At 47.6% G+C, this 27,291-nt stretch overlaps 1 long non-coding RNA gene across 2 annotated transcripts in view; it reads left to right on the top strand.

The window, feature by feature from the left end:
• LOC135050173 (uncharacterized) overlaps positions 1-27,291 on the top strand; it is a 386,553-nt gene that overhangs the window by 87,664 nt on the left and 271,598 nt on the right. For both annotated transcript variants that reach the window (XR_010241562.1, XR_010241563.1), the window contains exon 5: positions 4,264-4,371. This is a non-coding gene — a long non-coding RNA (uncharacterized LOC135050173). The remainder of the gene's footprint in view (positions 1-4,263; positions 4,372-27,291) is intronic.

Here is a 27,291-nt window from a genome sequence, read left to right as displayed (position 1 = left end):
TGCAAAAATTAGGGTTAATACATTGTTTTTGCATACTACTATCATTTACTGATATACCATTGACTGTAGCCATCTCTTCCCCTTCGACCTGTGTCGACAATGGTGTGTTTGTGTTCTCATTCCCGCTAGGTTTTGAACCTGTTTTGCGAATTTGTTCCCTTTGCATATCCCCCTCTTGTTGCCATAAATTTTAAACAATCTGTATGTTTAATCCTTTGTTTCTTGGATTTTAGAAGACATATTTTACTGCTTACATTCTGCAGTGCCTCTGGTTCAAAGCTGCCCACCCTAGGGAATGGTACCCTATCTTTGTTAGTCATACATACCCACTCATTGCATAAAACTTCTTTGTGTGAACCATATTTTTCACACATGATAAACCTTGCTGAGCCTTTTGGCCACAATTCTGCCTGAACCCTGTCTAAATGTCTCTCACTTGAGCAACTGGCTCCCATATTTGTGGGTCTTTTTTTAATAACTTAAAAAAAATTCCCACAAACACCAAAATACTCAATATAAGTAGACGGTGGAAGTATCTCCGAGCGCCTTCCACTCGCTCTTCGCCCACGTTGGCCAGTACAACGATACACTGTTGATAGTGGATCGCAATTTACCCAACTTAGGGCTCCTATCAGACCTTACAGCACCGTAATTTCTTTCGGTGGAAGTTCTGTTTGGAATATTTTCCTGAGAGAGGCAGCGAAAAATTCCTTTTCGGTATCTTTCAACTGGAATTGTTTGTAGGGTGAAAAACAGAGAAATTAGATAACTACCCTTCACCCTTTCCAGTGAAGCCCACCAGGGAGATTTCCCAACGTTATCAAAGAAAAACCCCTTTGTCTATACAATCACGTCTGCGTATGCTCTTCCACAGCGCACATGACACAATAATATCACGTTGCGCTGTGCAGAACAAACGGACATGCGATGCAATAGCACAGCCTATAGATACTAGTTATCTATATGCCCTACAATTGCTGTAGACCACTTTAGCCTAGACCACTCCAGACCACTTTAGTTGTATGGGATCACTTCAGACCACTTCAGACCACTTCAGTTCCTAATAATGCAGGGTAGCGAACCCTACGCCACCGGGCCTCTACTAACCCAGTGTTACCACTTCAGACCACTTCAGACCACTTCAGTTCCTGGGTTCAGTATCCACTCACTCCTGCGTTCGCTCACTCAAATACACTTTGTTTTTCTGTACAATTTTCTGTGAAAATTTGGATTCATTGAGGTTGGCAGCTTTACCCCCAGAGGCAATTTAAAAAAAATATTTATACAAAATTTTGTTTTTATACTAATTTTTTTTTAGAAACCGGGTAGTTTTGTGCTATTGTAGCGTGGCTACTGTCCTACCTTTAAACTAAACGAACTATTGTGTAATTTGTACTTAGCGACCGTACTCTTAGGCAATTTGCGTAAACACATGACCGTGCATGTCCCTTACGCCGCGTGTGCAGTTCCGTACTTTGTCCGAGACACTTGTACAAAACCGTACGTCCGCAATAGCACAAATCATACAACTCTATAAATGTGAACAATAAAACTACTATTGCCCACTAAACACAACACAGTTTCTTTCTGTATAAATCTTTACAACTAGGCCAGACTGCGTTTGTGCTTTACACTTACTTCCTCAAATATTTATTTTAGTTTTAACTATATAGCAACAAATATCTCCGGTTTCACACAGGTCTAAATAAATCTAGCAATCTGAATGTTATGGCAACAATGCGACGATATACAAAGAGTATGGGTGCCGTGTACGCTTTTGGCGCCAAAAAAAAATATTCACAGATTTTAAATTGCTTTTATCCTGTTTTTACTTTACGGGTTCTACCAGCATCTCTACAAACCATACAGAGCAGACGCCATCTAATCAGCAAATAAGTAGGGTTTTCAGTGTATCCATCGACCAGGAAAAGGATACGTAGGATACTTTCTGTCCACCCTTTTGCTGATAGATTAAGTCTGCTGTGACCTGTTAGGTTGCGAGTATGTGGAAAACCGGACTGAGCCCCCAGTTGAGAATACTGATTTATATACAAGAATGAAAACTATACCTTAAACACACCTTAAATACACTTTACCATGGAGCCGCTGCGGCCGCTATACTTAATACACACTCTACATACTTTGTACGCTATTAGCGTACAGAGTCCCGTACTGTGTACGGACTTTGCGTACAAATGCTGCGCTGACGGTACAAAGTACACACAGCGCGTACACACCCAGAGATACACCGCAAACCCTTAACAACAATGCAAGCGATAGCAATAAACCTTTAAACCTTAGCAGGGAAAGGAAAAACACGACACTGGTTTGCTATTTAAAATGCTGGGTTCCGACACCACAGCGTATTATTACAGAAAGGGGGTTACAATATAAACAATACGATACAATACAACAGAATAATGGCTACAGTCAATGGTACATACTTTTGGTTTCGCCTGCGCTTCCCGGTCCGGTCCTCGGTCCTCTAATAAATAACTTTGTGAGTCTTGTGTCTGACCAGGCCTGCAGCAGGCTCTCTTTATACAATTCATCCAAAACTTAACACAATGGATACTGTAATCTCTTTGTCCATTGGACACAGGGATGGTCATTTACAGTACAGGAGAGGTCATAGGTCAGTTTGAATAGGTGGGCGATGTCTGTTCCAACTGCTCTTGTGGGTGGTCTCCTCTGGATTTCTGCCGCATACATAATGTACAGTAAATACAGTTTATATCTATATTCTGCTCCTGCACATAACTATCCGCAGGAACATGCAATCTTTCTTTTCCCTACAGCTGGATACCAAACACCACCTTATAACCTTGTTCTGTCCCCTCCTATCCTGTAAAGGTGAATCCTTTCGTTCTGTTACCATTTAAACTGCTGTTACTTTCTGATGCGGTGCAGGGAGGCTATGTGTACATTGTGCACTATTTGGATTAAATATGTAATGTGTTTTGATAGCTTTCCATGCGTTCACAAACTCTACCGTAAATACCCATACCACTCGCTAATGCGCAGGACCGTGGGAGCGACCATACGCAAATTGCGGATATGTGCACGCACGGCAGAACAAGTACACACGCGGAGGCCATCTGTGTGTAGTTTGTACGTAATGTGTGTACTGCAATATTTTTCGACTTTAACAATATATATATATATATCATGTGTGTTTATTTTAAATCACACATTTCTTAGCAGTCATACCCGGTTTTAGTACCCAGGAGCTATTTACTCCTGTATAGGAAGCATAAGAATTCTAACTATGTAAAGTTACTTGTAATTGTCAGAGAAGTAACTTCATATAGTTAGAATTCTCATATTTCCTATAAAGGAGCAAATAGCTTCATCAGTAAGGTGTCTGCTTCCGGTGTAATAGGTTGTGGTTTCTAATCCTGGTTATGACACTTGTAAAATGTGTACAATATAATAAAAACGGTGTGATTTGTAAGGTGCAGGGACCAGTGAGGAAGTCGACCACTGAAGAGATAGCGGTAGCTATTAATTAACTTAATTCATTGGTGAGAATGGGAGTTGAGGTGCCCCCTTTAGAGCAGGAGCCCGGCGGCAGATGACTCCATTGCCTCCCAGAGTTACGCCTCTGGTTTGAACACACCCCACCCGAATCTAACTCTCTCTGTACATATCTGCCCCCGCCCCTGCATTGCACATGATTTTGCCCAACTGCTAACAAATTTGCTGCTGCAATCAGATCTGAATTAGGCCCCATATCAAACAACCAACAGGTGGACTTTTGGAGTAGCTTATCCCAAGGAGCCACACATCTCACCAAGGTGCAGATGTATACTCTATCCCCTGGATCGGGCCCATTGCTCATACAATTTTTATCATTTATGCTTGAGAACAATGGGTTGTACTGTAGGTTAGTCAGAGGTAAAGCATTTCTCCACTCCTTTACTTGTACAGTACTTTAAATTTAATAGTCCTTAAGTAGTTTATTCAATGAGGATGACTAAACCGAGAAGATTGATGACACAAATCTCCACATACAGTAGATGGATGATTCTGGTTTACAGGTTAAATGGTTTTCTCATATTTTCTCATATTTATGGATGATATCATTCAGCAAATATTTAACTTCCAGGTTAGGACTATTGACGTTCTTGTAGCTATCACCAACGTACAGTATGCATAATGTCATAATATTCCGACGGAAAGTTATCAATCTTCCACCATGGCAAACATGATGGAGGATTCATTTTGTTGACTTTGACCAGTTTGCCAATTATTCTTCTGCAGATATTGTACTTCTAAGAAGAGAACAATCTTCATTAGACTGTGTGTATCTGTCTGAGCTATGGCTTTATAATGGCCAGGGATCGTTTGAGAGGAAACCAGCAAAACAAGGTAAATATAAAATTGCATCACGTACATACGCTCACATACATCTTCTGTACAATATAATAAAATGATCTAGCAGGAAATACAGCTGTACAATACAAGGCAAGGGACACAAAGCAACAAACAAGGAACAGACTGAGCGGGAAATGTATCGAACCTTGGTGAGAGATAAAGTGGAGAGAGCGTAAGCACCAACCAGTCAGCTCTTAACTATCATTTTAAAAACACAGCCTGTAACATGACAGGAGCTGATTGGTTGGTGCTTTATCTCTCTCCACTTTATCTCACTCCAAGGCTTGATGCATCTTTCCCATAGTGTTTTAAATTGTAAAAAAATGCATCATATTGACTGAAAATCGTATGTCTTAAATAAGGGGGGGGGGGCTCACAAATGTGAGACTTGGGGGGCGATTCAATTGTTTTGTGGGTGCCCACCGGGGTTATTCAGTTGTTATCCCCATTGGGTGCACATGGCATGTATGTGCGCCCATTAGTACCGGGTTTAGCAAAGTACAGTTTTGGGCCCCCAACTCCCATTTAAGCGCCCGAACTACGGCTTTTACGAATATTTCGAATCGCACCTCAGGATGATGCGAGTTGAAATGTGTCTCCCTGGCTGCATGCATGCCTGAACGGAGCAACAATTCAATTACTCCATTGGGCACCATCTAGTGGTCGTCGGGGAGACAAATTGACTCGGCCCCTCTGCACACCTTTTACAACAGACTCCCACTGCCGCAACTAGAATCACTTAACTTCTTACTCACCTATGGTGTTAGTCTCCACTTGATGCAGGGTTTGGCAGCTCAGGGAATAGAACATTTTGCTGGGCAGTTGGTAAATCTGAAAATCAAAGAAGCAATATAGACTATGTCAAATGAATGTCTCTAATTACCTGTGTTTGGAAACTGCTGACACTTATTGGAGAAAATGTATGTAAAAAGGAACACCCACTTCAGGAGTTCCATACTAGTTGCCTGTTATCAGATTGGACAATCAGACAATTAATATTCTCTTCTAATAAATGTAATTATCAGTGCGAGCAGATACTGAGTGCAGGCAATCCTTGTATTGCTGGGCCCTGCTATGTGATTTGGGAGGTAATTAAAATTTAGAGCGTTGAAAAGGATTTAACAATTGTCAGATTGACCTGCTCTTTAGGAAATCATTCATATCATGGAGCAATAACAGCTTGAATCCAGGAAGAGCCACACATCTCACCACACGCTATACATAATGGACCTGATGCAGGGTTTTGCTGGGGTTTATCTTGCGTGCCTTCACACCGCGTATGCGCTTTTCCTGAGCACACACAAGTGCGGGGGAATCAGAGATTTCAATTGCATCTACACTAACAACTGAAGGTGGGCTGTAACTGGATGCAATGTGGTAGCGTATACAGATGATTTATGTCCAACTCTTCTTGAGTTTGCAGAATTTATCAAGGGGATATGTATCAAACCTTCTATGGAGTGGAGAAGTGGACCAGTAGGTAAGGAGGTCATAGCAACCAATCCCCTTTGAGGTTGCATTTATCAAGTACATTCTATAAAATGATAGGTAGAAGCTCATTGGTTTCTACGGGCAACTTCTGTACATGTCCACTTCTCCACTCTTTAGAAGGTTTGATAAATTTCCACCACTGTTTCTTTTGTCCCCAATGACTTCTCTTATCGGATGTGATGGACATATTTTATTGGCAAAGGGGCATGGCTTTGGGTGGGAGGGGGCATGGCCTTGGGTGCATGGGTGTGGCCTTGCAGCACAACCCTGTTATTAGCATTTAAGGGGCGTGCCCATCTCTCCCTGAGCAGCTGGACAGCCCCAGGCTCACCTCCCTGCACTGTGAAGATGCTGTGCATGTGCGCACAGCATCTATTCAGGGATCTCTCGCAGAGCAAAGCAACAGGGGATCAAAGACTCTTCCAACCTTCCCTTCAGGACACTGTGTCCCGCGGATGGGTCAGCGGGACAGTGTCCAAATAATGGGACTGTCCCGCTGGAAACGGGACAGTTGGTTGGAGAGCCTTAACTCATGTTCAATAATAATAATACTAAGAATGTAACTGGGAAGTACTATTAATAATATGTTCAATGTGTTCAATGCTGTAAATTAACTTTACTTTGCAATGGACAAATGTTAACCCAAGACATTAAATCACATTTTATTAACAAATCTGAGGACAGGAATAACACAAATGTTTAGACATTAGATGCCTGTTACCTCTGATATCCATGGAGAGCACTGATAGAAAACATATTTATTACTCGCTGCGAGCTGCCAGGATCACCTGGGACATTCCTTTACTAAGTGATTGTGAGAGTTGTAGACAAGAGGTATCTAGAATTTGGCATAAAACATTAAATGCTAACGCTAACAGGCTGCATTCATCAAAACTTATGTGAGTTCAAACAAAATTCACCAGTCAAAAGTCTAGACTAGCTCGTCCTTTACACATAACACTTGTTGCTGGGGATTTATATGGTTGTCAGCAGTGGTGGAACTAGTGAGTGGTCGGCCCAGGTGCAAAACCTAACCCTAACCTACCCCCCCACCCCAGCGGCGTTTCTAGAGAGGAGGGGACCCGTGTGCAGACTCCGTGTGTGGGCCCCCTCCTCACCTGTAGCCGTCACTGCCGCTGTCCGCCGCTGTCAGCGCTGAAACTCTGGCACAGTGCCAGAGTCTACAGCGCATGCGCAGGACTCAGAAAAATGCCCGCTGCGCCATTTTTCCGTAGTCCTACGCATGCGCAGTAGACTCTGGCACTGTCCCAGAGTCTCTAGCGCTCAATGCGCTAGCAGCGCCGGTGACGGCTACAGGAGAGGAGGGGGCCCACACACAGTCGCCGATGGATGCCGGAAAGGTAAGTATAGAAGAAATGGGTGCAGTGTGTGCGGTGTGGGCCCCCTTCCCCGCAATGGTGACAGCTATAGCACTGGCCACTGGACGTAGTGCAGTGGGTTCTGTCAATCACAGTTCCATACTGTGACACAGAACTCTCTACATGGGTCAGGAAGATGAACTAGTAGTGCCAAAGAGGTCCAGTGCACCTGCTGCACCACCAGTACTTCTGCCACTGTTTGGCAGTGGTTGGGTGTAATCGGTGTTGCTCTAGTATCTCTGTCTCAAGCCAATATGGTTCAGGTCATAATGGATAGATGGATGGAGAGGAACAATTCTATGATGCATGAAAATACTAAAAGATATTAATACTCTAACTAAAAAAATAATAATATTGATAACATTGGAAAAAAGGATGCATCAGGAACGTCTTATATGGGATAAGACGTTCCTGATGCATCCTTTTTTCCAATGGGCAAAGTGTGATGAAGACACGTAGATAAAAAGGGGGATGTCTACTAGAGATGAGCGGGTTCGGTTTCTCTGAAACCGAACCCGCACGAACTTCATGTTTTTTTTACGGGTCCGAGCAGACTCGGATCCTCCCGCCTTGCTCGGTTAACCCGAGCGCGCCCGAACGTCATCATGACGCTGTCGGATTCTCGCGAGACTCGGATTCTATATAAGGAGCCGCGCGTCGCCGCCATTTTCACACGTGCATTGAGATTGATAGGGAGAGGACGTGGCTGGCGTCCTCTCCATTAGAAATTAGATTAGAAGAGAGAGAGAGATTGTGCAGAGTCAGACAGAGTTTACCACAGTGACCAGTGCAGTTGTTGTTAGTTAACTTTTATTTATTTTAATATAATATATCCGTTCTCTGCTATATCCGTTCTCTGCCTGAAAAAAAACGATACACAGCAGCAGCCAGTCACACAGTGTGACTCAGTCTGTGTGCACTCAGCTCAGCCCAGTGTGCTGCACATCAATGTATAAAAGGCAAAGCTTATAATAATTGTGGGGGAGACTGGGGAGCACTGCAGGTTGTTATAGCAGGAGCCCCCAGGAGTACATAATATTATATTAATTTAAAATTAAACAGTGCACACTTTTGCTGCAGGAGTGCCACTGCCAGTGTGACTAGTGGTGACCAGTGCCTGACCACCAGTATAGTAGTATATTGTTGTATGTATTGTATACTATCTCTTTATCAACCAGTCTATATTAGCAGCAGACACAGTACAGTGCGGTAGTTCACGGCTGTGGCTACCTCTGTGTCGGCAGTCGGAACTCGGCAGGCAGTCCGTCCATCCATAATTGTATTACAATATATACCACCTAACCGTGGTATTTTTTTTTCTTTCTTTATACCGTCGTCATAGTGTCATACTAGTTGTTACGAGTATACTACTATCTCTTTATCAACCAGTGTACAGTGCGGTAGTTCACGGCTGTGGCTACCTCTGTGTCGGCAGTCGGCAGGCAGTCCGTCCATCCATAATTGTATTATTATTATAATATATACCACCTAACCGTGGTTTTTTTTTCATTCTTTATACCGTCATAGTGTCATACTAGTTGTTACGAGTATACTACTATCTCTTTATCAACCAGTGTACAGTGCGGTAGTTCACGGCTGTGGCTACCTCTGTGTCGGCAGTCGGCAGGCAGTCCGTCCATCCATAATTGTATTATTATTATAATATATACCACCTAACCGTGGTTTTTTTTTCATTCTTTATACCGTCGTCATAGTGTCATACTAGTTGTTACGAGTATACTACTATCTCTTTATCAACCAGTGTACAGTGCGGTAGTTCACGGCTGTGGCTACCTCTGTGTCGGCAGGCAGTCCGTCCATCCATAATTGTATTATTATTATAATATATACCACCTAACCGTGGTTTTTTTTTTCATTCTTTATACCGTCGTCATAGTGTCATACTAGTTGTTACGAGTATACTACTATCTCTTTATCAACCAGTGTACAGTGCGGTAGTTCACGGCTGTGGCTACCTCTGTGTCGGCAGTCGGCAGGCAGTCCGTCCATCCATAATTGTATTATTATTATAATATATACCACCTAACTGTGGTATTTTTTTTTCTTTCTTTATACCGTCGTCATAGTGTCATACTAGTTGTTACGAGTATACTACTATCTCTTTATCAACCAGTGTACAGTGCGGTAGTTCACGGCTGTGGCTACCTCTGTGTCGGCAGTCGGCAGGCAGTCCGTCCATCCATAATTGTATTATTATTATAATATATACCACCTAACCGTGGTTTTTTTTTCATTCTTTATACCGTCGTCATAGTGTCATACTAGTTGTTACGAGTATACTACTATCTCTTTATCAACCAGTGTACAGTGCGGTAGTTCACGGCTGTGGCTACCTCTGTGTCGGCAGTCGGCAGGCAGTCCGTCCATCCATAATTGTATTATTATTATAATATATACCACCTAACTGTGGTATTTTTTTTTCTTTCTTTATACCGTCGTCATAGTGTCATACTAGTTGTTACGAGTATACTACTATCTCTTTATCAACCAGTGTACAGTGCGGTAGTTCACGGCTGTGGCTACCTCTGTGTCGGCAGTCGGCAGGCAGTCCGTCCATCCATAATTGTATTATTATTATAATATATACCACCTAACCGTGGTATTTTTTTTTCTTTCTTTATACCGTCGTCATAGTGTCATACTAGTTGTTACGAGTATACTACTATCTCTTTATCAACCAGTGTACAGTGCGGTAGTTCACGGCTGTGGCTACCTCTGTGTCGGCACTCGGCAGGCAGTCCGTCCATCCATAATTGTATTATTATTATAATATATACCACCTAACTGTGGTATTTTTTTTTCTTTCTTTATACCGTCGTCATAGTGTCATACTAGTTGTTACGAGTATACTACTATCTCTTTATCAACCAGTGTACAGTGCGGTAGTTCACGGCTGTGGCTACCTCTGTGTCGGCAGTCGGCAGGCAGTCCGTCCATCCATAATTGTATTATTATTATAATATATACCACCTAACCGTGGTTTTTTTATACCACCTAACCGTGGCAGTCCGTCCATAATTGTATACTAGTATCCAATCCATCCATCTCCATTGTTTACCTGAGGTGCCTTTTAGTTCTGCCTATAAAATATGGAGAACAAAAAAGTTGAGGTTCCAAAATTAGGGAAAGATCAAGATCCACTTCCACCTCGTGCTGAAGCTGCTGCCACTAGTCATGGCCGAGACGATGAAATGCCAGCAACGTCGTCTGCCAAGGCCGATGCCCAATGTCATAGTACAGAGCATGTCAAATCCAAAACACCAAATATCAGAAAAAAAAGGACTCCAAAACCTAAAATAAAATTGTCGGAGGAGAAGCGTAAACTTGCCAATATGCCATTTACCACACGGAGTGGCAAGGAACGGCTGAGGCCCTGGCCTATGTTCATGGCTAGTGGTTCAGCTTCACATCAGGATGGAAGCACTCAGCCTCTCGCTAGAAAACTGAAAAGACTCAAGCTGGCAAAAGCACCGCAAAGAACTGTGCGTTCTTTGAAATCCCAAATCCACAAGGAGAGTCCAATTGTGTCGTTTGCGATGCCTGACCTTCCCAACACTGGACGTGAAGAGCATGCGCCTTCCACTATTTGCATGCCCCCTGCAAGTGCTGGAAGGAGCACCCGCAGTCCAGTTCCTGATAGTCAGATTGAAGATGTCAGTGTTGAAGTACACCAGGATGAGGAGGATATGGGTGTTGCTGGCGCTGGGGAGGAAATTGACCAGGAGGATTCTGATGGTGAGGTGGTTTGTTTAAGTCAGGCACCCGGGGAGACACCTGTTGTCCGTGGGAGGAATATGGCCGTTGACATGCCAGGTGAAAATACCAAAAAAATCAGCTCTTCGGTGTGGAGGTATTTCACCAGAAATGCGGACAACAGGTGTCAAGCCGTGTGTTCCCTTTGTCAAGCTGTAATAAGTAGGGGTAAGGACGTTAACCACCTCGGAACATCCTCCCTTATACGTCACCTGCAGCGCATTCATAATAAGTCAGTGACAAGTTCAAAAACTTTGGGTGACAGCGGAAGCAGTCCACTGACCAGTAAATCCCTTCCTCTTGTAACCAAGCTCACGCAAACCACCCCACCAACTCCCTCAGTGTCAATTTCCTCCTTCCCCAGGAATGCCAATAGTCCTGCAGGCCATGTCACTGGCAAGTCTGACGAGTCCTCTCCTGCCTGTGATTCCTCCGATGCATCCTTGCGTGTAACGCCTACTGCTGCTGGCGCTGCTGTTGTTGCCGCTGGGAGTCGATGGTCATCCCAGAGGGGAAGTCGTAAGCCCACTTGTACTACTTCCAGTAAGCAATTGACTGTTCAACAGTCCTTTGCGAGGAAGATGAAATATCACAGCAGTCATCCTACTGCAAAGCGGATAACTGAGTCCTTGACAACTATGTTGGTGTTAGACGTGCGTCCGGTATCCGCCGTTAGTTCACAGGGAACTAGACAATTTATTGAGGCAGTGTGCCCCCGTTACCAAATACCATCTAGGTTCCACTTCTCTAGGCAGGCGATACCGAGAATGTACACGGACGTCAGAAAAAGACTCACCAGTGTCCTAAAAAATGCAGTTGTACCCAATGTCCACTTAACCACGGACATGTGGACAAGTGGAGCAGGGCAGGGTCAGGACTATATGACTGTGACAGCCCACTGGGTAGATGTATGGACTCCCGCCGCAAGAACAGCAGCGGCGGCACCAGTAGCAGCATCTCGCAAACGCCAACTCTTTCCTAGGCAGGCTACGCTTTGTATCACCGCTTTCCAGAATACGCACACAGCTGAAAACCTCTTACGGCAACTGAGGAAGATCATCGCGGAATGGCTTACCCCAATTGGACTCTCCTGTGGATTTGTGGCATCGGACAACGCCAGCAATATTGTGTGTGCATTAAATATGGGCAAATTCCAGCACGTCCCATGTTTTGCACATACCTTGAATTTGGTGGTGCAGAATTTTTTAAAAAACGACAGGGGCGTGCAAGAGATGCTGTCGGTGGCCAGAAAAATTGCGGGACACTTTCGGCGTACAGGCACCACGTACAGAAGACTGGAGCACCACCAAAAACTACTGAACCTGCCCTGCCATCATCTGAAGCAAGAAGTGGTAACGAGGTGGAATTCAACCCTCTATATGCTTCAGAGGTTGGAGGAGCAGCAAAAGGCCATTCAAGCCTATACAATTGAGCACGATATAGGAGATGGAATGCACCTGTCTCAAGTGCAGTGGAGAATGATTTCAACGTTGTGCAAGGTTCTGATGCCCTTTGAACTTGCCACACGTGAAGTCAGTTCAGACACTGCCAGCCTGAGTCAGGTCATTCCCCTCATCAGGCTTTTGCAGAAGAAGCTGGAGGCATTGAAGAAGGAGCTAACAAGGAGCGATTCCGCTAGGCATGTGGGACTTGTGGATGCAGCCCTTAATTCGCTTAACAAGGATTCACGGGTGGTCAATCTGTTGAAATCAGAGCACTACATTTTGGCCACCGTGCTCGATCCTAGATTTAAAGCCTACCTTGGATCTCTCTTTCCGGCAGACACAGGTCTGCTGGGGTTGAAAGACCTGCTGGTGACAAAATTGTCAAGTCAAGCGGAACGCGACCTGTCAACATCTCCTCCTTCACATTCTCCCGCAACTGGGGGTGCGAGGAAAAGGCTCAGAATTCCGAGCCCACCCGCTGGCGGTGATGCAGGGCAGTCTGGAGCGACTGCTGATGCTGACATCTGGTCCGGACTGAAGGACCTGACAACGATTACGGACATGTCGTCTACTGTCACTGCATATGATTCTCTCAACATTGATAGAATGGTGGAGGATTATATGAGTGACCGCATCCAAGTAGGCACGTCACACAGTCCGTACTTATACTGGCAGGAAAAAGAGGCAATTTGGAGGCCCTTGCACAAACTGGCTTTATTCTACCTAAGTTGCCCTCCCACAAGTGTGTACTCCGAAAGAGTGTTTAGTGCCGCCGCTCACCTTGTCAGCAATCGGCGTACGAGGTTACATCCAGAAAATGTGGAGAAGATGATGTTCATTAAAATGAATTATAATCAATTCCTCCGCGGAGACATTGACCAGCAGCAATTGCCTCCACAAAGTACACAGGGAGCTGAGATGGTGGATTCCAGTGGGGACGAATTGATAATCTGTGAGGAGGGGGATGTACACGGTGATATATCGGAGGGTGAAGATGAGGTGGACATCTTGCCTCTGTAGAGCCAGTTTGTGCAAGGAGAGATTAATTGCTTCTTTTTTGGGGGGGGTCCAAACCAACCCGTCATATCAGTCACAGTCGTGTGGCAGACCCTGTCACTGAAATGATGGGTTGGTTAAAGTGTGCATGTCCTGTTTTGTTTATACAACATAAGGGTGGGTGGGAGGGCCCAAGGATAATTCCATCTTGCACCTCTTTTTTCTTTTCTTTTTCTTTGCATCATGTGCTGATTGGGGAGGGTTTTTTGGAAGGGACATCCTGCGTGACACTGCAGTGCCACTCCTAGATGGGCCCGGTGTTTGTGTCGGCCACTAGGGTCGCTTATCTTTCTCACACAGTCAGCTACCTCATTGCGCCTCTTTTTTTCTTTGCGTCATGTGCTGTTTGGGGAGGGTTTTTTGGAAGGGACATCCTGCGTGACACTGCAGTGCCACTCCTAGATGGGCCCGGTGTTTGTGTCGGCCACTAGGGTCGCTTATCTTACTCACACAGCGACCTCGGTGCAAATTTTAGGACTAAAAATAATATTGTGAGGTGTGATGTGTTCAGAATAGGCTGAAAATGAGTGTAAATTATGTTTTTTGAGGTTAATAATACTTTGGGATCAAAATTACCCCCAAATTCTATGATTTAAGCTGTTTTTTAGGGTTTTTTGAAAAAAACACCCGAATCCAAAACACACCCGAATCCGACAAAAAAAATTCGGTGAGGTTTTGCCAAAACGCGGTCGAACCCAAAACACGGCCGCGGAACCGAACCCAAAACCAAAACACAAAACCCGAAAAATTTCAGGCGCTCATCTCTAATGTCTACATGGAAAGTCTGTCAATAATGATATATATTGGAGTTTGGGTTGTGATTTAGTGGCACAAGAGAATGGAGCAGATGGGGTAATATTATATTATATGTGACAGCGGGTGTTGCGGGTGTATAGTGGGTAAAGGAATTGCAGTAGTAGTGGATCAGATCGGGAAATCCTGAAGCAAGAATAGAAAGACACCTACTGTAGCCAGCCACAAAAAGTATATGGAAGCTGTGATTTCTGCCAGAAGTGCTGCCATGGGGCATATGCACTAAGCCTTGGAAAGAGAAAAAGTGGAGAGAGATAAAATACGAGCCAAGCAGCTCCAAATTGCCATGTTACAGGCTGGGTTTGAGAAATGACAGTTAGGAGCTGGTTGGTTGGTACTTTATCACTCTGAAATTTATCACTTTTCAAGACTTAGTACATCTGGCCCTGTTTGTGTTTGAAAAATACCAGTTAGGAGCTGATTGAATGGTACTTTATCTCTCTCCAAGGCTTAGTACATCTCCCCCTAAGTAAGGTGACATTCATGTAACTGAACTCAAGCAGAATTCATGTGTATGTACTGTAATGCAAACAAAAAGAGGTGCACACAGATGCGGCTCCGACATTTTCCCGCTACAGCGTCTGTTCCTCTGTGCTAATGATGCAGGCCATTCTCAGCCTACAGAGACACCCCGTGGCTGCGGCTAGGGCCGGAAACAGAAATCTTGGGGTCTGGTACAGTGATATCTCTGGGGCCCCCGCAGATACATAATTGCATTATATTAAAGGGCAATTGAATCTGCTGTGCTATATAATAAACTGTTAATTTATATATATATATATATATATATATCCATGGAAGTCCTGCACTCACGTCCATATATAATCAACTTTGGGGTGCACCCAGTAGAATCCACACAATCTCTGTAGATCAACACATATAGTAGTAGTTCCAGTTTCCTGGGGGGCACTCTCCTTTGCACATCATCCAACGAAGCCTATTGTGAATTAAGAAATTTCGTTGGATGATGTGCAAAGAAGAGTGCCCCCCAGGAAACTGGAACTACTACTATATATATATATATATATATATATATATATATATATATATACTAGGTGATTCATCGCGCCCTACGGGCGCTCTTCACACCGTCTTTAGGGGCTACGCCCCGTTAACCCCTGCACGCCTTTGAACATACGCAGGCCGGTAGATAACAGATCCAGAAACGCAGGGCAGTATAGAGGGCATACAGAAATGGTGTCCGGTTGAGAAAAAATAGAGAGGTGTGCAATCGGTAAAGGATAGGGAGAGTCAGGGTGGTAGGGAGAGGATAAAGAGAGGCAAGGTGTTAGACAGAAAATACCGTTGCAAGAGGTTACGACCCGTTAACCCCTGCACGGGCTTCAGTTGTGCTATAATTGTTATTATATGGAGTATTACCTGCAAAAAAGTTTATGCTAGTGGGTAAATATTGCAAGGGGGAAGGGCGTGCGATTGTGAGGGCCCTTTGTGAGGGCATGGAGAGTGGCCGCAGGGCACAATTAATAACATAGTGTAGTATATACTGCTAGTGTATGCAGCGCCGCTTATACACACAATGGCCACAGGCAACGGAGCCATGTATCCACACAGTGGCCAGAGGTAGCAGGGCAGCTTATACACACAATACCCACAGGTAGCAGAGCCGCTTATACACACAATAGCCACAGGTAGCAGAGCCGCTTATACACACAATACCCACAGGTAGCAGAGGAGCTTATACACACAGTGCCCACAGGTAGCAGCGCAGCTTATACACACAGTGGCCACAGGTATCAGAGCCACATATCCACACAGTGGCCAGAGGTAGCAGGGCAGCTTATACACACAATACCCACAGAGAGCAGAGCCGCTTATACACACAGTGCCCACAGGTAGCAGAGCCGCTTATACACACAGTGCCCACAGGTAGCAGAGACGTTTATACACAACGTGCCCACAGGTAGCAAAGCAGTTTATACACACAATGTCCACAGGTAGCAGTGGTGCTTATACACACAATGGCCCCCGGTAGTAGTGCCACTTCTACACACAATTCCCATAGGTAACAGAGGTGCTTAGACACACAGTGGCCACAGGTAGCTGAGCGGCTTATACAGCACCAATTATACACACAATGGCCACTTTTAGCAGCACCGCTTATACACACAATGGCCACTGGTAGCAGTGTCACTTATACACACAATAGCCACAGGTAACAGCACCACTTATACACACAATGGCCACAGGTAGCAGTGGCGCTTATACACACAATGGCCACAGGTAGCAGTGTCACTTATACACACAATGGCCACTGGTACCAGAGCCGCGTATACACATAGTGCCCACAGGTAGCAGTGCCACTTATACACAATGGCCACAGATAGCAGAGCCGCTTATACACAGAGTGCCCACAGGTAGCAGAGCTGCTTATACACACAATGGCCACAGGTAGCAGTGTCACTTATACACACAATGTCCACTGGTGCCAGAGCCGTGTATACACACAGTGCCCACAGGTAGCAGTGCCACTTATACACAATGGCCACAGATAGCAGAGCCGCTTATACACAGAGGGCCCACAGGTAGCAGAGCCGCTTATACACACAATGGCCACAGGTAGCAGAGTCACTTATACACACAATGGCCACTGGTACCAGAGCCACGTATACACACAGTTCCCACAGGTAGCAGTGCCACTTATACACTATGGCCACAGGTGGCAGTGTCGCTTAGACACATAATGGCCACAGTATTATTTTTTTTTATTAATCCAATGTCCACTGGTATCAACTATACTCACAGAAGTTCAGTGTGTGTGGGGTGTTTGGAAAGGGGGTGGGTTCAGTAAGGTGGAGGTGCCTATCCGTGCCGCTGATCACCCCGATTCAGGGAATCACTTGTAGCGGCTGCGGATGGTGTCCGAGGTGCTACGTGTGGTGGAGGGGTGGGTGCGGGAAGGGGTCCAGAGGTGTTGCGGGTGGTGGAGGGGTGGGTGCAGTGGCACGGATGGCGGAAAGGGTGCAGAGGTGCTGTGGGTGGGGGAGGGGTAGGTGTGGAGGGGGCGCGGATGGGGTCTAGAGGTGCTGCGAGTGGGGGAGGTGCGGGTGCGGAAGGGGAGTGTAGATGCTGTTGGGGAGGGTGGGTGCGGGGGCCTGTGGATGAAGGAGGGGGTCTGGAGGTGGTGTGCGTGGGGGAGGGGCGATGTAGTGTTTTTTTTGGGGGGGGTGGGGTTGCAGGGGGGGTGAGGTTGGGTGACAGGTTCTAGAAGTGCTGCGGGTGGAAAAGGGGTGGCTGCAGGGGAGCCGTGGATGGGGTCCGGAGGTGCTGTGGGAGGTGGTCCAGAGGTGCTGCGGGTGAGGGAGGTGTGGTAGGTCCATAAATGGGGGAAGGTGTCTATAGATGATGTGGGTGGGGGAGGGGGCTGGAGGTGCTGTCGTTGGGGGAGTGGCGGCTGCATGGGTGTGGTGGGGGTCCGGATGCGCTGCGGGCAGGAGAGGGGGCGGGGGGTGCTGCGGGTGTGGGTGCTACGGGTGGGGGAGGGGGCGGGAGTGCCACGGGTGGGAGGGGGATGTGGTGGATGCTGTGGGTGGGAGGGGGGGGCGTGTGCCATGGATGGGGGGGGCGGATGTGGTGGATGCTGTTGGTGCCACGGGTGGGGGAGGGGTGGAGGGTGCAGGGGTGTAGCGGGGGGGGAGGTGGGTATGGGGGTGCGGGGGTGGCGCAGGTGGGGAGGGGTGGTGGGTGCTGCGGGTGTGGGTGCTACGGGTTGGGGAGGGGTGTGTGGTCCGGGTGGGGGGCGGATGTGGTGGATGCTGTGGGTGCCGCGGGAGGGGGAGGTACGGGTGGGGTGGGAGAGAGGTGGGTATGGGGGTGGGCTGCGGGAGGGGAGGGTGCGGGGGTGTAGCGGGAGGAGAGGTGGGTATGAGGGTGGGGGAGGAACGAGGGGTTTTGCAAGTGATACGGGTGGGGGAGGGGGCGGGAGTGCCGCGGGTGGTGAATGTGCGTGTGACGGGGGTGGGGGACGGATGTGGTGGGTGCAGTGGGTGGAGGAGGGGCAGGGGGTGCTGCGGGTGGGGGCGGGATTGCCGTGGGTGGGGGAGGGGAAGGGGGTGCTGCGGGTGTGGGTGCTACGGGTGGAGTAGGGGGCGCGAGGCGGATGTGGTGGATGCCGCGGGTGGGGGGTGGATGTGGTGGATACTGTGGATGCCGCGGGAAGTAGAGGTGCTGCAGGTGTGGGTGCTACGGGCGGGGAGGGGGCGGGAGTGCTGTGGGTGGGGGAGGGGCATGTGCCACAGGTGGGGGAGTGCTACAGATGTGGGTGTAATGGGTCGGGGAGGGGGCGTGAGTGCCGCGGGTGGGGGAGGGGCGGGAGTGCCGCGGGTGGGTGGTGCTGCAGTGCAGATGTGGGTGCCGCGGGTGGGGGAGGGGCGGGAGTGCTGCGGGTGGGGGGTGCCGCAGATGTGGGTGCTATGGGTGGGTGCGGGAATGCCGCGGGTGGGGGAGGGGCATCTGCCGCGGGTGGGGTAGGGGTGGGAGTGCTGTGGGTGGGTGGTGCTGCAGTGCAGATGTGGGTGCCACGGGTGGGGGAGGGGCAGGAGTGCTACGGGTGGGGGGTGCTGCAGATGTGGGTGCAATGGGTCGGGGAGGGGGCATGAGTGCCGCGGGTGGGGGAGGGGCGGGAGTGCCGCGGGTGGGGGGTGTCACAGATGTGGGTGCTACGGGTGGGTGCGGGAATGCTGCGGGTGGGGGAGGGGCGTCTGCCGCGGGTGGGGGAGAGGTGGGAGTGCCACGGGTGGGAGGGGTGGGGGGTGCTGCAGATGTGGGTGCAATGGGTCGGGGAGAGGGCGGGAGTGCCGCGGGTGGGGGAGGGGCGGGAGTGCCGCTGGTGGGTGGTGCTGCAGTGCAGATGTTGGTGGCGCGGGTGGGGGGTGCCGCAGATGTGGGTGCTATGGGTGGGGGAGGGGGCGGGAGTGCCACGGGTGGGGGAGGGGCGGCGGTGCTGCTGGTGTGGGTGCTACCGGCGGGGGAGGGGGCGGGAGTGCCTTGGGTGGGGGAGGGGCGTGTGCTGCAGGTGGCGGAGGGGCAGGAGTGCCGCTGGTGGGGGGAGGGTTGGGGGGTGCTGCAGGTGTGGGTGCAACTGGTGGGGGCGGGAATGCCGCGGGTGGGGGAGGGGAGTCTGCCGCAGGTGGGAGGGTGCGGGGAGGAGCGGAGCGTGTGCCGCGGGTGGGGGGCGGATGATGTGAAGGCTGTGGGTGCCGCGGGTGGGGGCGGATGATGTGATGGCTGTGGGTGCCGCGGGTGGGGCAGGCAGACGTCGTCCACAGCATCCTCCTCCGGACTATGCGGCAGCCGCAAGACTCACCGGCTGCAGTGTCACCAGGGTGCAGGGAGTGTACAGGGAGGAGGGAAAGAGGGGACTGGGCGGAGATGGGGAGGGGACTGGATGGGGATGGGAGGACCGAGGGAGGGGACTGTTCCTGGCCTGCATCCAGCCACCCCGATCTGTGCCTGTGACTCCGCCCAGCGTTAGAACGCCAGGCACCGAGTCACATGGCTATTATATAGGAGATATATATATGTAATATATTCTCGTTATTTCTTGATATTACGGCTAACAAATATTTAGAATAAATATTCACCAATGACAATACTAATATTTATCAGTTAAAGAAACACTATCATATAATAGTATATACTTGCACACCCAAACAAATAAAGATAGTTCTTTTATTTCACAGCAACTGACGATTCCAGCAAATCTCCGCCTTGGAAGTGAGAAGTGTCAAAATACACTCAATATTAAGGTTATCACATACACAATAAATGCATAACTGTTCACAACTGAAATATAAACAGTGTTATACCCAGCAATTACTCTTATAAGCTATTACTATATATGTTCTAGAAGCTATATTAATCCTTATTACCTCCCACTAATGTCTACACTGCGCAGTGACTGGTGGCCATAACGTTGGTGCACATGAAGTCTTTTAAGAGTTAATCTGAAGCACATTCAATAGAAGCTCTTGTTCTCCTGTACGCTTAAGCCCAATAGAATACTCTTTATGATCCCTGAAGTTAACTGCGATATAATCGGATTCAGTGACTCTCAATGTTGATCAAGTCTGCATAAATACAGATGGGGTTAATAGTTTGCTAGCTGTACTGTATCCTTAAGTTATTTGCATATGACGGCCTCTGGTTATTCGCAACAAGTTCTGTGACACTGTACTGTGCTAACATTCCTTGAGTGTGCCTGAGAGTGAAATATCAATTGCCTCTTCTCTTCTTTAATTACTATAGCTTACTGAGGAAGTTTCTGTATCTAAATCAATATTTCAAAGTGACAAAGTGAGCCGCTGGTATCACTCTTATTCGCTGTGTCTATGCCGTGTCTGAGGTACTGTAAGTGTGTTTCCAGATACAACTAAAACAGTAGCTTTCTCTAATTAACTTTTGCTTCTTAACAGGAATTAATACTGTCTCCTTTGGTGCTGACTGCCACTTTAAAAAAAATAAGCTTTCTCAAACGTCACTTGTAGATAGGACAAATGCAATATTGTGAAATATTATAATAAATCCCCTTTGGTGGGTAGCTGCAGTTGAACAGTCTCTAATGTGACACTGGGCTATTCTCCCTTCAGTGCAGGGCCGCTCTGTGGCAGTTGAATAGTTTCTACTGTGGCACTGGGCTATTTTCCCTTCAGTGTGAGGCCGCTCTGTGTTGGTAACTATTCTGGCCCACCTCTAACCTTATAAGGGATAGCCGGAGCTGCCTACTCCACTCCCCGCTAGTGTCACTCACTGATCCGGCCGCCGCCCAGCTCCGATCGGGTTGGTTCAGCAAGCCTCAGCCACGGCGTCACTCGGCAGAGCTCTCTCACCATCCAGCTCCGGCAGGCCTCCTCGTCTATCGCCAGCGTCGGTGCTCTAACCGGATCGGGATTCCGCCACACGGCCGGGGAACACCGGAGCCGCTAACAGGTTAACTTCACAGTTCTCCCCGCTGTCTGTCACTGGCCAGATCTCTGTGTCTTCCTCAGCGACCGCGCTGCTCTCACTGCGCAGCTCCGGCCCCGATCTCCTTCTCCTCAGAACCACCCAACGGTTCCTCTCTTCTCCCCTTATAACCTCTCTGCCAGGGCCCCGGATCAATTCCACCAGAGGTCCCCTGCACGAGCTGGTTGATCCGCTAATAGTCTAGTGCCAGCACCCCTCTCCTCGGTAGGCAGTGTGGCAGTCCAGTAGACCCAGATTCAGGCTGACAGTACCAACTCCCCTCTGCGAGGGGCATTTATTCACCATTACCTCTTTCTGTGAAAGTATTTATATTAAATATGCCAATATCCTCCTAGGAGAGGCTATGGGGTATATGCAATTGCGGTCGAATTGCCGCGAAAGTCGAAAAACGGGACATTTTCGACAAAAAAACATGTCGAATTGGATTCGTCAATGCAATACAGTACTTTTCGTCAAAATTCCTTCCGTTTCAGATTCGACTTTTTTCAAATCGACATTTTCAAAATTCGACATGGCTGCAATGGTCAAAATGCGGCTTTTCGACAAAAGTATATTCAATTGAAGAATGTCGATTCGACAACAGTGCTTTTCGACAGCAATTTCGTCAATTTCCTTCCGCCTCACTTTGCTGGCGGGATCTAATAAAAAATTTTTTTTACATCTATTTTTTTTTGCTTTTTGGATTGCTAATAGCATATCTATTTATATTTGAAGGGATTATTCTACTTGTTTGTCTTTTTTTGACTCACAAGTATTATTTAATTGATTTTTTAAAAGAATATTTTTTTCTTCACTCTGCTGAGGGAAATGTACCCATGATTCCACAGTTTTACCCAGGATACACTTCTGCAAAGCCCCTCCTATCTCCTCACTCCCGTTTTTGAGACTCATTCGAGAGGAGCCATTACAGTCAGCTCTCTTGTGGAATCGTTTTTTTAGTACAATCCCTGCGTTTTAAAACACAATCCTATTTTTGTACTGACTACAATAATGGAGCCTTTTTCTGACCAGATTGTGATGTTCATGCTGGCTGCAAGCATGGAGGAAGAAAGGGCTGGTGAACATCAGAATCAAAGTCAGCAAATGTCTGCATTGGGTGAGTCAGTAGTGCGTGTTTCATTTCCACGTCCACGCCAGTATCACACTAGGCGTTAACTGGAGGATCTCCGCGAGTTCGAGGTGATTCAAAATTATCGCTTATCGACTCGCGACATATATTCGCTGTACGCTCTGTTGTAGGCCGACCTGGAAACTCGGGCACGGACCAATCGCGCAGTCAGCGGTTTCCAGAAACTGCTGGCTACGTTACATTTTTTGGCGTCAGGCACATTCCAGCCTACACTGTCTCAAACATGTGGTTTTTCACAGTCAACACTGTTGCGCTGTATAACCCAGGTCATTAGGGCTTTCCGCAAATTGACGATCCAGTTCATCACATTTCCAGATACGGACAGCGGATGTCGTGAGATCAAATTAGGCTTTTTTACCAAATACAATTTTCCCAATGTTCTGGGCGCGATTGACTGTACCCACGTGCAGATCAGACCGCCACGGAATTCAGAAGAATGTTTTCGGAACCGAAAACATTTCCATTCCATGAATATACAGGCAGTCTGTGATGTCAACATGAAATTTTGGAATATTTTTGTGGGATTTCCTGGATCGTCTCACGACTCCTTCATCCTAAACCAGTCATCGCTGTTTGAGAATTTCGAAACAGGAAACATGCCGGGTGGCTGGCTGTTAGGTATTTATTTTAATTGTTTTTTATTTTTATTTTATTTTATTTTATATTACCCACCATTTTTTTCATTTCCATAGGCGATGCGGGTTATCCCAACAAATCGTGGCTCTTGACCCCATTGTCTAATCCTGTTGGTAGAGCAGAAAAACGTTACCAAGAGACACACAAAGCATCGAGGCAAATAATTGAGCGTGCCTTCGGTGTACTTAAAAGCCGGTTTAGATGTTTAGACACTTCCGGTGGTGCTCTTTTGTATTCACCGGCAAAGGTTTGCGGCATGATAAATGCATGTTGTATTTTACACAACATATGTGTCGCAAACCGTTTGCCGGTGACTCTTCGTCGCAGTGCTTTCCGACGCGGGAACCGTTCTTCTGCTCTACCGGTGGGTATGGACGAAGGAGATGATTTCCGACGGACATTGATCCAAAGCTTTTTTTCCACTGCCTGTGAGTATACTTGTAACATTTGTATTATCCTGTAAACTGAGATTGTAATATTCTAAAAAAAAATCTTTATTTATGTATTTCAGAGTTTTACGTCCTGTTGACGCACCTTCCCAGGCCTGTTTTCCAAGTTTCGTCCTGTTGACGACCTGTTACCCCCTGTTTTTTCCTGTTGTTGGGTTGCCGCAAATATTGGACCCGTTTATCTAACTCTACCATGGGCAACCTACTTGTGATGTGGACCCAGTAGCGGATCTTGCCACGGGCAAGCAGGACTTTTGCCCGGGGCGCCGCCTTCCGGAGGGCGCTGGCGCCATTCGGAGGGCGCCGCACCATGGCAAGATCCGCCACTGCTGCCCGCCTTGTCCCCCGTCCGCCTCCGCTGCCCGGTGCTGTCACCGTCCGCCTCCTGTGAAGGGAACTAGACGCTATGCGTCTAGTTTCCCTTCGTGGAGAGTAACTTTGCTGAGCGGTGCGCGATGACGTCATCGCGCACCGCTCAGCATTCAAGCGGCGCTAGCAATGTACAGGGGGCGTAACTGACCACGCCCCCTGTATTAGGCCACACCCCTTTTCCTGCCCGGGGCGCAGAGCGCCCTTGAACCGGCCCTGTGTGGACCTGAACCTCCGCCATTTAGCAGACAAGCCCCCTCAGGTGAGATGTATTGCTCAAAACTCCCTCTTGTCCAAGTCACCCCGGCATGTCCAAAGTGCAGCCCTCCGGCATTTGCAAAACTGCACATCCAATCATGCCCTGACAGCAATGCTTACGCTGTGTCAGGGAATGTTTGGATGTGTAGTTTCTCAAGTGCCGGAGGGTTGCATTTGGGACAAAAAGGCCGCTGTAACCTGCTTGTGTCAAAGTGTTGCTTGTACCTTGTCTTTTCCATAGAAGGGTGACACTATTACCAATAGCTGGAACCTCATACTATTCTCTTCCACAGGTCTTGCGGAGTATCCTTCCCAAGTGGCGTGGATGTAAAGAGACACGACAGTTCTTCTGATGTACCATGGCATGGGCGACCTACTTGTGATGTGGACCTGAACCTCCCCCATGTAGCTGACAACCCCCCTCAGGTGAGATGTATTGCCCAAAACTCCCTCTTGTCCAAGTCACCCCGGCATGTCTAAGGTGCATCCCTCCGGCATTTGCAAAACTGCACATCCAATCATGCCCTGACAGCAATGCTTACGCTGTGTCAGGGAATGTTTGGATGTGTAGTTTCTCAAGTGCCGGAAGGTTGCATTTTGGAGAAAGGCCGCTGTAACCTGCTTGTGTCAAAGTGTTGCTTGTACCTTGTCTTTTCCATAGAAGGGTGACACTATTACCAATAGCTGGAACCTCCTACTATTCTCTTCCACAGGTCTTGCGGAGTATCCTTCCAAAGTTGCTTGAATCATCATGGATGAAAAGGGACACGACAGTTCCCCTGCTGTACCATGGGCGACCTAACACAATACCACTGCATCTCATATTTTACATTTTATTTACTAATAATTGAAAGAAAAACCACACAAAACTTCTCATTTTAAAAATTTATTGAAGAAATATATAATTGTATTTTATTTTGGAATAAAAAATAAAATGTAATAAATCAAAAAAAGTAGTGTTTGTTCTTCTTTACATTCTTTTCTTGTGTAGATATCTGTGAAAAAAAAACAAAAAACCATATTAAGTAAAGACACTAATGATGTCATGTTCATTCCTTTCCCAAGAACATTTGTGGAACCACACAGCACAGCATGACCCATTGCTGGGCTGTGTGGTTCCACAAGGGCAGGCGGTCCAAAGTGGAATAGTGGTGTCAGTGGTCAGCACTTTGACACGCCTGCACTCGTGGAACCACACAGCCCAGCATGACCCATTGCTGGGCTGTGTGGTTCTACAAGGGCAGGCGGTCCAAAGTTTCTTGAATATATACATTGAAACATGGCTTTACTCACCTTGGTACGCACAACACGAACTACGCCGTCTACTTCAATTTTCCACCCAATCCTATGAATAAGCCAAAAACAAACACTAGTGAATAGTAAATTCACACAACAGTGAAAGCCTATTGTACACCAATACAAAAAGGAGTTTTTTTGTAAAAAAAAAAAAAAAGTGGTATCAGAATAGCTCTTTGGCCCATCATACATGTAGCCACAAGGAGCTTTCATCCGTTACCACACGCGCCCGCATACATGCCCGCGCATGTATGCCTAGACATAAAGCTCCTTGGTAGTATCCGGGTGAGAGTGGGGGAGCCCAACACAAACATCAAACATTAAGAAAAAAAAAAAACTAATGGGAGGGGGAGAAAGGGATACATGAAAAACATAAGAGTAAATAATAAAACAATACGACCGGGCTTATAGTGGTTGTCCGTCCGGATCCTCTTCTTCCTCCTGATGGGGCGTCGATGCCCTGGGCGACTGGGGAGTGTGTTGACTTGGCCTCGGTGGCCGTGCGGGTGTAGATGATGCGGCCGGTGTTGGTGGTGGAGGCATCTGATGGGTGGTGTACATCCCTGTATATCCTTGGTACAGTTGTGACCGTCTATACCAGGATGGTGGTGGAGGAAGGGAAGGAGGCGTCCGTGTGGCTTGTGATGGCGGAAGTGGTGGTTCACCAGCGTGTTGATGAGCTGGCTCTGGGAGTTTATCGTACATCATCTGCAGTGTGGTTGCGATGATCTGTTGGCTGGATGCGGAATGTCGATGGCTCTCCGACATGTTGTCAACGCTGTGTGCCAGGCATGATGTGTTCTCCACCAGACGGTTGATGGATGTGGCCAGAACGTGAAGGATGTCCATAGTCTCCCTGTGATCTTATCGTCTGGTCTTTTGCGTTTCTGCCGTGCTGTCGGCATGAGCCTTCTGCATTTCAAGCAGACCGTTTGCCATCTTATCCATTGTCCTCTCAATGGCGTCCAGTCTGGTTCCAACGACATCCCGAAAACTATCCTGGCTGACATTCATCTCTGCTGCCAGGGTGTGTACCCTCTGAACATTTGAGGGATCCTGCCCTTCCTGTACGTCTGCCACCAATTGCATTTGTGCAGCTGAAAAGAAAATTAGAAATTAGTATACACATTCATACATTTGTTTGAAGGCTCACAATTCGATATTTACTCACACAGGGATGTAGAAACAGCAGGCTGCTGCATTTCCACCTCATCGTTCGACGAATCCTATAGGAGATCCGGCCTGTAGAAGGAACCAATCCCCGACGCAAGTCCGCTGCTGGTCCGTGGCACCTCTGTTTGCAAAAAAAAATTAAAAAAATTAAAGTTAATAAACTATAGAAAAATGACGCACCCCCCCACCCCTCCCCCCCCAAAAATAAATAAAAACCATCTACATCTGGTGGTGCCGCTGCTCCAGGAGATTCACTTGTCCTCAATTCTGGAGACTTTTCAAGGGTCTGGCTGGATACTTCTGCACAGCTGTCTTTAAACCCCAAGAAAAGTTTAGTCCGTTAACCCTGTAGACTCAAACAGTTCGGGTGATGGGTCCACAAGGGTAGTGTCTTGTTGAGGCTCTTCGGTCACAGTCCCAGAGCTCCTGGAGAGATGACGAGCTGGTGATGGCCTGCGCGCAGGAGATGTACTTTGGCGCCCAGCTGGTGGTGTGGTCGCCGACGGTGTCTGGCGCACAGGTGACGTTCTGTGTGCTGATGTCTGGCGCGCAGGTGATGGTCTGCGCGCTGACGATGTCTGGCGCGCAGGTGACTTTCTGCGCGCTGACGATGTGTGGCGCGCAGGTGATGGCCCGCGCGCTGCTGCCGATGCCTGCTGCTCAGG

The sequence above is a fragment of the Pseudophryne corroboree genome, chromosome 2 (genome assembly GCF_028390025.1).
Source record: "Pseudophryne corroboree isolate aPseCor3 chromosome 2, aPseCor3.hap2, whole genome shotgun sequence".
Classification (NCBI taxonomy): Eukaryota; Metazoa; Chordata; class Amphibia; order Anura; family Myobatrachidae; genus Pseudophryne; species Pseudophryne corroboree.
Note: the sequence above shows the minus strand (reverse complement) of the source record. Positions and strands in the feature narration are given on the sequence as shown.